Genomic DNA, 12,757 nt, shown 5'->3' on the forward strand with positions numbered 1-12,757 from the left:
AATCTATTGCAAATAACATTTATTACTTTTACAGTGTGTTAGTTTAATACATAAATATAAAACAATTTAAAGTATAAAAAGCTCATTCGAAGTGGTCTCCATTGGCTGCAATACAGTCCTTTAAACGTTGAGGCCAGTTATCAATAGAAGCACGCACTCTTTCCATGGGAAATTTTTTCACTGCCAATCGTACGGATTGTTTTAGGGATTCCAAATTATCATGGCGTTTAGAGCAAGCCGTACTCTCTAACACTGACCATAAATCATAATCCAGCGGATTAAGATCGGGACTAGACGACGACCAGTCTTCAGCTCTGATGAAGTCCGAAACGTTCGTTTCCAACCAAGAATGCGTAGACCGAGCTTTATGACCTGGCGCCAAGTCTTGCTGGAAGAACCATTCTTGATTATTGAACATGGTGTTGTTAAGGGGCTTCACTACCTTCTCAATAATGGTATCTTGATACACTTGTGCCGACGTTTTGATACCTTTTTCACAAAAGTATGGCCCAGTCACTCCTTCATAGCTAATACCCCACCAAACCATCACTGAAGTCGTATAGTGCCCACGTTGCACTCTGTCGACTAATTGGGAAGCTTGCTTAGAGCTTTGATCATAAAAACGGTCATTTTGTTTGTTAAAATGTTGCTCAGTTGTAAAATTTTTCTCATCCGTAAACAAAATTTTTCTATGACCTCCCTTTGCGTACCGCTTCAGTAGTTGTTTCGATTTTACCACCCTATTCTCTTTTAAATTATCAGTTAAGAAACGACCAGTTCGTCTCTTATAGGCTGCAAGTCCTAAGTCATCTTTTAAAATACGCGACATGGTTCTAGGTGCTATCTTCATCTCCCGAGATAAAATCTTTTGCTTTCGGATAGGATTTCTTCGAATTCTTTCCCTTACTGCTTTGACCACCTTTTTCGTACGAACACTACGTGGACGGCCAGATCTTTTTCTGTCACAAAAAGAGGATGTCTCATTGCACCTATTAATAGCCCAGTACACAAACATTTTACTAATACCAAGCGTATGGAGAGTTTTAAAAATTGCATCTGGCTCCATACCTACTTTGTGTAATGCAATCACAGCGATTCGGTTCTCTTTATCACCCCACTCCATTTTAATATCGTAAAATATTGTACAATGTATTGGCGCCAAAATGAGAAAACTCAATGAGCAATCATATAAAAATGACAGATTCCAAATTCAAATGTAATATTTTGTTTATTTTTAATTGTAACAGTATTTATGGCCAGACTAAGTATATACCGTAAATACTCGTAGTTGGGGTTATTACATATATACCGTGTTAAAATTATTTTTCAACAGAATACCATACCTACGATTCAATTTTTACAAAAAATAAAAGTGATCTTAATGGTATTGCTATTATGATTACAGTGACTTCCATAATTAAAAAATTGAAAACTTGGATTAAAGCTAAATCGTGCATACGACATATTTTGAAAACCTTAAGCGTATCTTGTATCCTACAAGATACGAATCTTCATCTAAAGAAAATCTAACGTCATTCTCCATTTCGTGAAAAAATACAAACGAATGATTAAGAACATGTTAACTAACTGCTTTGTGTAATTGATTGATTTAAAATGTAATTATTTAAGATAACAAAAATCATAAAACAAAAACAAGAGAAGACAGACGGCAAAAAGACGAGTATTTTTTTTTCCTGATATATATGTATAAAACGATTTGAAGTCGTCGTGACTTAGCTCGATGAATTTGTATCGAGAAATGCGACTTCGCCGGTGTTCGAATTTTGCAGGCCCGTACCGCTTTTCCCGATCAAATTTGTACTTAAATTACGAATGACTTTGAAGTCGATTTTATTCTCAGATTCTTTAGAATGAAAGAATAAAATAGTGTAATGAAAATAAAATCTACAAAAATTATAATTTGCGTAATTATTGTGGTGATAGGTTGTCTTGTGAGTATGCACGGCTAGGTATCACCATCCTACCTATTCCTGCCGTGAAGCAGTAAGGCGCTCCGGTTCAAATTGTGGGTTAGGGCAGCTGCTGTACTTTGTATATGACGGAGACTTAAAGATCATGTCAAAAGGCAGGGGATGACGGCATTTACTTTGTTGATCTCCGTGGGCTCCGATAACCATATCACGTAGGTCGTGAGCTCATTCAACATTTTAAGCATTAAAAAATATAACAATAATGAACCACACTTGCACACCTCAAAGCAAAAACAACCTCGTCGCAAAAATAGGAAACGACTTGTCGTTGCCGAGTGTTGTGGCATCGATGCTCGGCGACGACGAGTCGTGGAAGGCGATCCTTGTTGAGGCTTCTGCGAGTGCACCATCTCGCAGAAAGAGGCGGCGGGGCGCGTGAAAGACGCACAAGCCTGCCACCGTCGAGCGGGGGCCAGGGAAGGGGACCTCGCCCAAGCCCTGGCCCTCTAAGTGTTTCGGGTCCCCCTCACATGTCGGTCTCGGGACCGGCGAAGGGGGCTTAAAAAGACGACGTGCAAGCTACTCTGCACGGGTTTTACGCAAGAGCATCCGGGTGATGGAAGGCCGGCTATCCTCAACCCACGCTGGTTCTGACTCAGCGGGGTATTCCGTAGGATAACCCATTCTAAGCGGCGCCATCTAAGCGGGCTTCGCATAGCCTGCCGACCGAGAGGGCTGGTGGTCGTGGCGCCGACGACCGTCGGTCCAGCGTCCCGAGGGGGAGGGTGATGGGAGAGATGTGCTCCGCACTAAGCACTTCACTTTCCCCCCTTTGACTTTTCATCAGTTCTGTCTCATGCGAGGTTCGGACGTGGGTTGTTCTCTAGTTTTCTTTCATGTTGTTTTGAAAAATAGTTTAAAAAGCAAATTATTGTTTCAGTGGTATTTACGAAGCCATCAACAATGATCAGCCTGAAGACTGGTCGAAGGACGTGAATAAAACAAAAAAGGACATTGTGTCAGATTGGGATCGTGACATCCGTATTGACAACATAATGAATTCATCGTTAATATTATCCGTCACAGATTCGGATGATGAATTTAGTGACAATTCAAATGCTCCTGACTCTGATATAACTTTAGACGGATAAAATATATTTATTCTTAGCAACCTTTTAAGTAACCTTATCCTATATATCGCACATACGGTGCTATAAAGTCACTTATGCAATTTTTGTTAACACTGGACTGAGTATGAGAAAATACATTTTTAATAGTTATTAGTGAGACGAGAGACGAGAGAGATGTTTGCTTCTACTGATGTAGTTCAAAGTTGTAGTTTAAATATTATTAAGCTATTGCATAGCTTTTATCGCGGGCCTTCGGCGTGGCGACCGAATCATGAAATTCCGTAACGAAAAAAACCTAACACCCCTCACTCCGCCTACCATGTAGCTCGCGTTCAACACATTCACACGTTACCCTTGTGTAGTGTTTGTGATAAGCGCGTGGCGTGACGTCACACTGCATGCGCATCATGAAAAGTCTGCCCATCTCTCTCTCGCGCGGTCTAGCTTATGAGTGCGAAGGGGACAGTTAATGTGTTGCTTTTATTAATGTTTAATATAGCGTGGTCTTGTTTTATTATTGTTTTAATATTAAATTATCATTGTCTAATTATAATTGCATAAGTTGATAAAAAATGCTATGCAATAGCTTTACCGCGGCAATTCCCGAGGGCCACACGTTTGTTTTTTTTATTTCTATAGTCTAGCAGCTCTAGGAGAACTATGTGAGAATTATATAAAAGATGTTGAATTTTCCAACGTTTCTCATGAAAAATTACATAATTTGCTTAAGTGACGTTATTGCACCCTATGTGCTATATAAATATAATTATAGACCTTTTAACATTAACAATTGTACTACGTACAATACCTATACGTTTTTTATTATAAAAAACATCGACTATCCATCGTAGCAGTAAATCCCATCACTAAATACATCTATGGCGTTACGTTAAACACTTTGCTTAATTTTTTAATACAACTTTTTAAGGCAACTTTCAAGAGTGAAACGAAACGTTACTGAAACTGTCACCCGCACAGTGCTTTCACACAGCGCCATAGACCTATATAGTGCCATAGACCTATAGTACACAGCGCACATATATTATAATTGTTATGTATAGATATTAAGTCACATTATAAAAGGGCAGGTAGTTGCAAAAATAAATCAGTCTGCTTTGGAATTCCGACTTTCATTTGTAATACACAACAACTGGCGACGAGGATAATCATTTAAAAACATTTTCGACGCGTGTTTTCTCTTAAATTGTAATAATGCCGATTGGGAAAGTTGAAAGTTTTGATATGGGATCTCAAAATTGGGACACATACATTCGTCGTGTAAAACAATTCATGGAACTCAACGACATTGAACAGAGACTTCACGTTGCAACGCTCGTAACCTTAGTTGGGTCTGAGTGCTATGACTTAATGTGTGACTTGTGTGCTCCGGACTTACCAGAAGAAAAGGATTTCGACATACTCGTAAAATTAGTCAAAGATCATCTAGAACCTGAAAGATCGGAAATAGCAGAACGTCATATCTTCAGGCAAAGAAAGCAGCAAAATAACGAAAGCATTCGTTCCTACCTACAAAGTTTGAAACATTTGGCTAAAACTTGCAATTTCGGCATCACATTAGAAATTAATCTACGCGATCAATTCGTATCAGGATTATATAGTGAGGAGATGCGATCAAGGCTGTTTGCTGAAAAAGATATAGATTACAAGCGCGCTGTTGAGTTGGCATCAGCACTGGAAGCAGCGGATCGACATGCGATGGCGGCTGGGGGCACTGGGGGCAGCTCACAGGCTGCGTCCGAGAGCGAAGGCATGCATCGGGTCGGCGGAGCGCGCGCGGAGGCTCGCTGCGCCTGCAGACGCTGCGGCAAGCTGGGCCATGCGGAGGGTCGGTGTCGGTACAAGCACTACACCTGTGACTCATGTGGCGAGAAGGGACACCTAAAATCAATGTGTCGGAACCGTAAAGGTAACCAAAAGATTGAAAAAAACCGAGGTCAGTACTATTTAAACCATAGTGACTGTGATTCTAGTGATAATAGTTTTTATAACTTAAAGGACATGATCAGTAGCGAGGGTGAAGGACCATATTACGTGAAAATTTTTGTTCAAAATGTTCCATGTAAATTTGAGATTGATACGGGTTGTAAAATTTCGGCCATATCTAAAGCTTTTTATGAAAAGCATTTTATGTGTATTCCTATACAAAGCGAAATCTTGAATTTTAGTTCATATACAGGCGATGTAATTGAGACTATCGGTTATATAATGGTAGACGTATCTTGTGGTCGTGAGTCCGCCAAATTAAAACTATATGTAATTAAAAACGGCGGCCCGCCACTGCTAGGCCGAATTTGGATTAAAATATTAAAATTAAGTTTTCTAAAATGTCATTCGATTTCTGAGACGACCTCGACGGTGGAGGCTTTACGAAACGAATTTCCAGAAGTGTTTGCTGGAGGTTTAGGAACATGTAAATCACGCATAAAATTACATATAAAAGAAAAGACGCCAATATTTGTAAAGGCGCGGGCGCTGCCACTGGCGTTGCGCGAACGCGTTGAGCGAGAACTTGATCGTTTACAAAGTGAGGGAGTTATTTACAAAGTAGATAGGTCTGATTACGGCACGCCTATCGTACCAGTCGTTAAGGCAAATGGCGATATTCGTATTTGCGGCGACTATAAAATCACAATAAACCCACGTCTGAAGGATTATCACTATCCTTTGCCGCACATTAAAGATTTGTTTGCCACTTTAGGTGGTGGTGAATATTACACAAAATTGGATTTATCTAATGCATTCCAGCAATGCCTCTTAGACGAAGAATCCCAGCCGATGACAGCGATCACGACACACATTGGTACTTTTGTCTATAAGCGCGTTCCGTTTGGAATTAAATGCATTCCGGAAAACTTTCAGAAGATTATGGAAGAGATTCTAAGTGGTCTGCCGTCAACCGTTATTTTTGCGGACGATATATGTGTAACCGGAAAAAACAGGTTTGAACATTTATCAAATCTACGAGCAGTGTTGAGGAGACTCAAAGAAAACGGATTAAGAATTAATTATGACAAATGTAAATTCTTTCAAAGTTCTGTTACGTATTTAGGCTATAAAATAGACAAACAGGGCTTACACACTGACAAAAAGAAAGTTGATGCCATAGTGGCCGCCCCCGCACCTACGAATTTAACTCAATTGAGAAGTTTTATGGGTCTTGTTAATTTTTATTCGAACTTTGTTGTTAATATGAGTGATATTTTGAAACCTTTATATAATTTGTTAAAAAAAAATGTAGAATGGTGTTGGACAGATAAATGTCAACAAGCATTTATACGAATTAAAAAAGTGTTAAGCAGCTCTCCGGTACTGGCACATTATAACCCAAATTCGCCATTAGTGCTGTCCGTTGACAGCAGCCAGTACGGACTGGGCGCCGTCCTCACTCAGAAGCACATCGACGGCACTGAGCGGCTCGTCAGCTGTGCCTCACGGACTCTCGCGCCAGCCGAACTTAACTATTCTCAGCTGGACAAAGAAGCTTTGGCTATAATGTTTGGGGTTACTAAACACCATCAGTATTTGTACGGGAGACGTTTTGTTTTACGAAGTGATCATAAGGCTTTGAGTTATATTCTTGGAAAGAATAAAGGTATACCTCTAACCGCCGCGAGTCGTCTGCAACGATTTGCTGTAAAGCTAGCTGCGTATGATTTTGAGATCGAATTTATTAGTTCTACAGATAATTGCCAGGCTGACGCGCTATCACGACTTCCACTGGATACTAATTTTAAGAATAATATTAAGGAGTATAATTACCTAAACTTCGTTCAAGAAAGCTTTCCACTCAGTTTTAAAGAAATTAAAAAGGAAGTTACGAAAGATCCTTTACTAAACAAAATTTACGGTTACGTCATGTTTGGCTGGCCCTCTGTCAGTAAAGAACAAGCAGAAAAACCCTATTTTAACAGAAGAGAATCCATACATATTGATCACGGTTGTCTTGTATGGGGTTACAGAATAATAATTCCAACTTCATTGCGAGAGACTGTGTTACAGGAGTTACATGAGGGACATCCGGGTATTGTTAAGATGAAACAATTAAGCCGGAACTACGTATGGTGGGAGACAGTCGATGCGGACATTGAACGTGTATGTGCTCAGTGCCAGGCCTGTCGATCTCAGCGCGCTGCACCACCATCGGTGCCGCTGCACTCGTGGCCATGGCCGGAAGAGCCGTGGGCGCGCCTTAATATTGATTTCTTGGGACCGTTTAATAACAAATATTACTTAATTATAGTGGACGCTCATTCAAAATGGATCGAGGTGGAAAAATTGAGCTGTACATCAGCCACGGCAGTAATCGCATGTCTCAGACGATTGTTTGCTCGATTTGGCTTAGCAAAAAAGGTAGTAACTGATAACGGACCACCTTTCTCGTCGATCGAATTTAGAACATATTTAAGTAAAAGCGGTATAAAACATTTACCGGTGGCTCCGTATCATCCATCTAGCAATGGTGCAGCGGAAAACGCCGTAAAAACCATAAAAAGAGTGTTGAAAAAGGCTTTAATTGAAAAGGAAGACGACAATACCGCCTTGACAAAATTTCTCTTTATGTACAGAAATTCTGAGCACAGCACTACAGGGCGCGAACCAGCAGTTGCTTTGTTCGGACGTCGCCTGCGTGGAAGACTGGATCTGTTGCGTCCAAATACTAGCTCCATAGTACGAGAAGCACAGCTGGCAAGCGAAAGCTATAATGCAGGCACAGCCGGATATAGGGAGGCGGCAGAAGGAGACTCGGTCCTATTGCAAGATTTCACACAGGGAAAAAAGAAATGGACCACAGGAACAATAAAAAACCGCTCAGGTCCGGTGACATACAGGGTAACAGCAGATGACGGGCGGGTACACAAACGTCACATCGACCAGATTTTAATAAGTAATAATAGTCGAAAATCACGTTATTCTTTGTCCAAATTAAACACTGATTTCGAGACAAAATCAGTAAATGATAGTGTGGGTGAAGTTCGGGAAAGTCCGTGTATGACCGGAGAAAAGGAGCTCAACTCCAGCTATGACACGGGACCGGAAAGTCCACAACCTGTGACTCCTAGTCACTCGCCGGCGCCGAATGTCTTGCAACCATCGCGTCAGCGCCGTAAAGCTGCTTTAACGTGTATTCAGAGAATTAAGGACCAAAATTACTAAATATATTTACATATGTGTGTATAAGATTATATACTTTATTTATGACAGGTATACTAGTAATCTAAATGTCGAGAATAAGAATAACATGAAAATTGTGTTTAGAGCCTTATAGGGTTATTGTTCGCATATTATTTGGTTAGGAAATAGCGGTATAAACATCATTTGTGTATATGTATTTTTATGTTAGTTATAATCATACGATATTTGTTTCCTGTGAACACTCACTTTTGAAATTGCCTGTTTTTACTGTCATGTGTAAGCAATATCATGTAACGCGTTGTTTCAACCATGTTCTCTCATTTATTCAGCATTCGGGAATTTGTATTCCATTAATTTAAGAGGAGGACAATGTTATGTATAGATATTAAGTCACATTATAAAAGGGCAGGTAGTTGCAAAAATAAATCAGTCTGCTTTGGAATTCCGACTTTCATTTGTAATACACAACAATAATAATGGGCGGATTGTGTCGATATATAATGACAACTGTGATACAATTATGACGATTTTAATAATTCTATCAATGAAGCAAAACAAAAAACAAATGATAAAAATAATACGATTTCTTTAAAATGTAATTTATTAGGATTCATTAAGAAGAACAATCAACGACGAAAAGAGTATAATAATGTATGTATTATATGTTATAGTATTTTTAGAAGTGTTTTAAAAGTTGCATTCCAAATAATGACTGGAACAAAACTTATATAATGTTTGTGGTAGTTATAAAATTAATCTTAAACAGTTTGAAGTATGTACTGTAAATTTTAGCTATTTTATTTCAGAAAATCATTAATAATTCTTTTAAAAAAATATTTGTGGCTTAACGAATCATTTATTGAATGGTGACAACATTTCATCTCATTGAAAATATTTTTAATCAAACATTTTTTTTATATACTTAGACTAGACCTTTTTCGGTGACATTAAAACTTCCAGAATTGTACACATAAAATTGCATTCACTGCCGGCGAAGACTGAACGAAAAGTCCAGTTCCCGTAAAAATATTTTCCGTCGAAGTACTTCTGCGATAGGTCTTGAAGGTTTACTTTGAAAACATAATGTCCCTAAAAGAAAGTAGAGAAAAATCCACATTACTTTGTCTTTAATAATTCAACCATTAACAGAACTGTAATTTATTATTTTTCTTAAAAGGAAATGATATATTTGATTATCACTAAATTGGATTTGAAAACTATAATAATTTATATCTATCTATAATTCTATATCTTAGTGCCTATTCCTGAAAATTGTGCTTGTACGATTCGGGTAATCCAAGCATAATATTATATATTTCCCCATTAATGGAAACAACAAAAGTATTATAATACGTATACTTTGCGTCGATCCTACTCAGTGGAATAAGGGAGAAAGGCAGAACAAGGTCTAGGCAAACTAGAGTGTTATTTATTAAAATAAAAGGTAAATGCCGCCACCGACCTCGATACATCAGTTCTAAGGTCTTCAAGGTTATTTATTATAGTACAACTGTAGCCCTACCTTTGGAACTGAAACGTATTTCGGCAGAATTAGGCAGTGAGGTGGTTCCAACCCCTGCGGACTCACAAGACGTCCCAACACCTTTAGGACGTCTTGCCTTGAACGATACAAGGGTTTTACTGTATTTTTCGGATCGACGATGTGAGGATGACTGCCGAGCGTCATGACTGCGACGCTCACCAGTGACCAATCGTGGCGGCCAATCTATGTACATCTTCTGTGAATGCATTTTCTCGCAGAGGCAGGTAGCGGACCATGACCGGGAGCATTGTTTTTTTTCGCACTAACCAGTTGCCGCCAAACCGTGACCCATAGGGATTTCACCCAATTCCTCGGCCACTAAGTGTTCCAGGCCCTTCCGTATGCTGGTTTAGAGATTTGTGAGGAATGTGTTTTAGCTACTCTACAGGCGCCGGGAAAAAAAGCAATCCGGTAACGGAGGACCCAATTCTCCGATCGAGTCGGGTATCCTGGGGATAGTTGCGATACTCTCACCTTACCCAAGCCTGTCTGTTCAGTTCCGACTTTTCTAAGGCCCGTACGTCGATTGTTGAGAAACATCGACATACCCCGCTTATCATTTCCAAAATAAAGTCAAAAGTCTTAAGAATTTAAATTAATACCAAGCCCAAATAAGAGAGATACAAACCTTTTTAACGGCACATTCTTTTGATAAATTTAAATAAATTTTGAATAAAGATTGAACTAGAAAGTGATCGCATGGCGTCTTCATCTGAAATCTCACCATTTCTTTGCCGTTTGAAGTTGCAACAATCCGACCCTAGAATATAGTTTATTTATTTATTGTAGGAAAAATAATACTTTTTCAACCAAATAAATTTCCTAGAATATAGTAATTTCTCAAATTAAGATCTTTCTTGTACCCGCCAAGACAGTTAAGTTAATAATAACCATTTTAAAATGACCAGATTCACAGAAATCTGATTTTTAAATTGTAAACGAATATCACCAGTTACCTACAGACATTAGGTGTAGAGTTTCGATTAAAATCAGTAGCGTATATTTGCTTACGACAGCAACGGACATTGTTGTTGTAATTGGCAGTTAATTACTCGTGGTAGAGCCTGTTGGGACCCACACGGATCGGTACTAAAATCTTACCTATTTCTACTGCGAAGCAATCAGGTGTTTATTTACTATAGACGTGCCTTGTACTGTGTTCCTTTCCATCCCCCCTCGCTCTCTCAAATCGAGACATTAGTCTACTATATTTCACTGACGGAACACCATTCAGTTATCGGATCGGTGTATACCCCCGGAAAATCCCTCTCGATTAGCAACATCGAGGCAGTGCTCGGCATAGGGAGCGCCGTGCTTCTGCCAGGTGACTTAAATTGTCACCACACTAGGTAGAACTGCCTAAAAACGATTTTAAATCCTAAGTTAAGGCGCCTACCCCTCGACACTTAAATTGTCACCACACTAGGTAGAGCTGCCTAAAAACGATCTTAAATCCTAAATTAAGGCGCCTACCCCTCGACACTTAAATTGTCACCACACTAGGTAGAACTGCCTAAAAACGATCTTAAATCCTAAGTTAAGGCGCTTACACCTCGACGCGCTTATTGATGATCCCGCCTTCTAAATCGTTGGCCGTCCGACCCCGACTCACTTCCTCTAACATATTGCTTGTTTTCTGAGCACGATCGATCTGGCACTGTTTAGGTTCACAACTCTGTGCTTGCGTTCCATATAAGTAATTTTAGACGTCAATTCCGACCACCGACCTGTCGTCATGTAGTTCGGTCGTCCTTACATACCAGACCCATTTACGAGAACCATGGTGGATTGGCAGAAACTGAGCACCAGCTTGACAGAAGCCTCCCCAACAATCCTTTCTTAAAGCCGGATTCCTCTTCATCCACGAAAGACATCGTCGAATCCACAGAAATCCTGACAAATCAGTTGTCCACAGAGATAAGCAATTAGTCACACTAAGTCAATATGGAGGACTTCTTCCATCAGCCTCTCCCCGAGCTCAAGAAACTTCTAAGAGTTAGCGTCGATCCGGACTAACGATCATTGTCTCATTCAATCAAACCGGATCCGACTGCGTCGTTTACAGCGGGACGTCAAATCTCACCTAGACGAAGCCCATAACACAAGGACTCTCGTCCTCTCACCGAGTGTACTGGTCTCTAACAAAATTCTCAAATCGGAAACCAATGCCAATATACAACCCTCGTAGGCCCTTCAAGTCCACCCCCAGCTTACGATGACGATGACAAGGCAGAGCTACTGGCCCATGCAATGCACGAGCTCCGAGTTCTTACTCTTCTACTTCTTCTACTACTTCCTATTCGAGCAGGAATAAACTCCAGATCGCAGACACTAATTTAGGTCAGTGATTCCGGCAGTCTTCTTCTTTGTTTCCACCTTATCCCACTAGATGGGGTCGGCACAGCGAATTTTTCTATTCCATTTTCTTCTATCAGCCGTCATCTTAACACTCACTCCTCTTTCTCTCATATCGTAATTTAGACATTCTATCTATGTCTTCTTCGGTCGGTCTCTTCCCCCTTTACCTTGCACTACCATTTTCATACATCTCCTAGTCACATGCGTCTCCTCTCTACATATCACATATCCATACCACGATAACTATCCGCTCTTTAATTTATCAATCAATGGGCTACTTTCACACTTCCTCTGATATACTCAATCCTTATCTAATCCATTTTTGTCACTCCACACATCCATCTCCACATTTGCATCTCTGCCGTTTGCACTCCTCGTTCATGATTTACTATCGTCGTCCAGTGGTTTCGGCAGTCGCACAACGAAATCGACCCCACGAAAAGCACAGCTGCGCTCTTCAAAAGGGGTCACCCTCCCGACATCGCTCCTAATTGTTACTTGTGGTAGGACCTCTTGTAAGTCCGCGCGGGTAGGTACCACCGCCCTACCTATTTCTGCCGTGAAACAGTAGTGCGTTCCGGTTTGAAGGGTGGGGCAGCCGTTATAACTATACTTGAGACCTTAGAACTTATATCTCAAGG

The sequence above is a fragment of the Bombyx mori genome, chromosome 12 (genome assembly GCF_030269925.1).
Source record: "Bombyx mori chromosome 12, ASM3026992v2".
Lineage (NCBI taxonomy): Eukaryota > Metazoa > Arthropoda > Insecta > Lepidoptera > Bombycidae > Bombyx > Bombyx mori.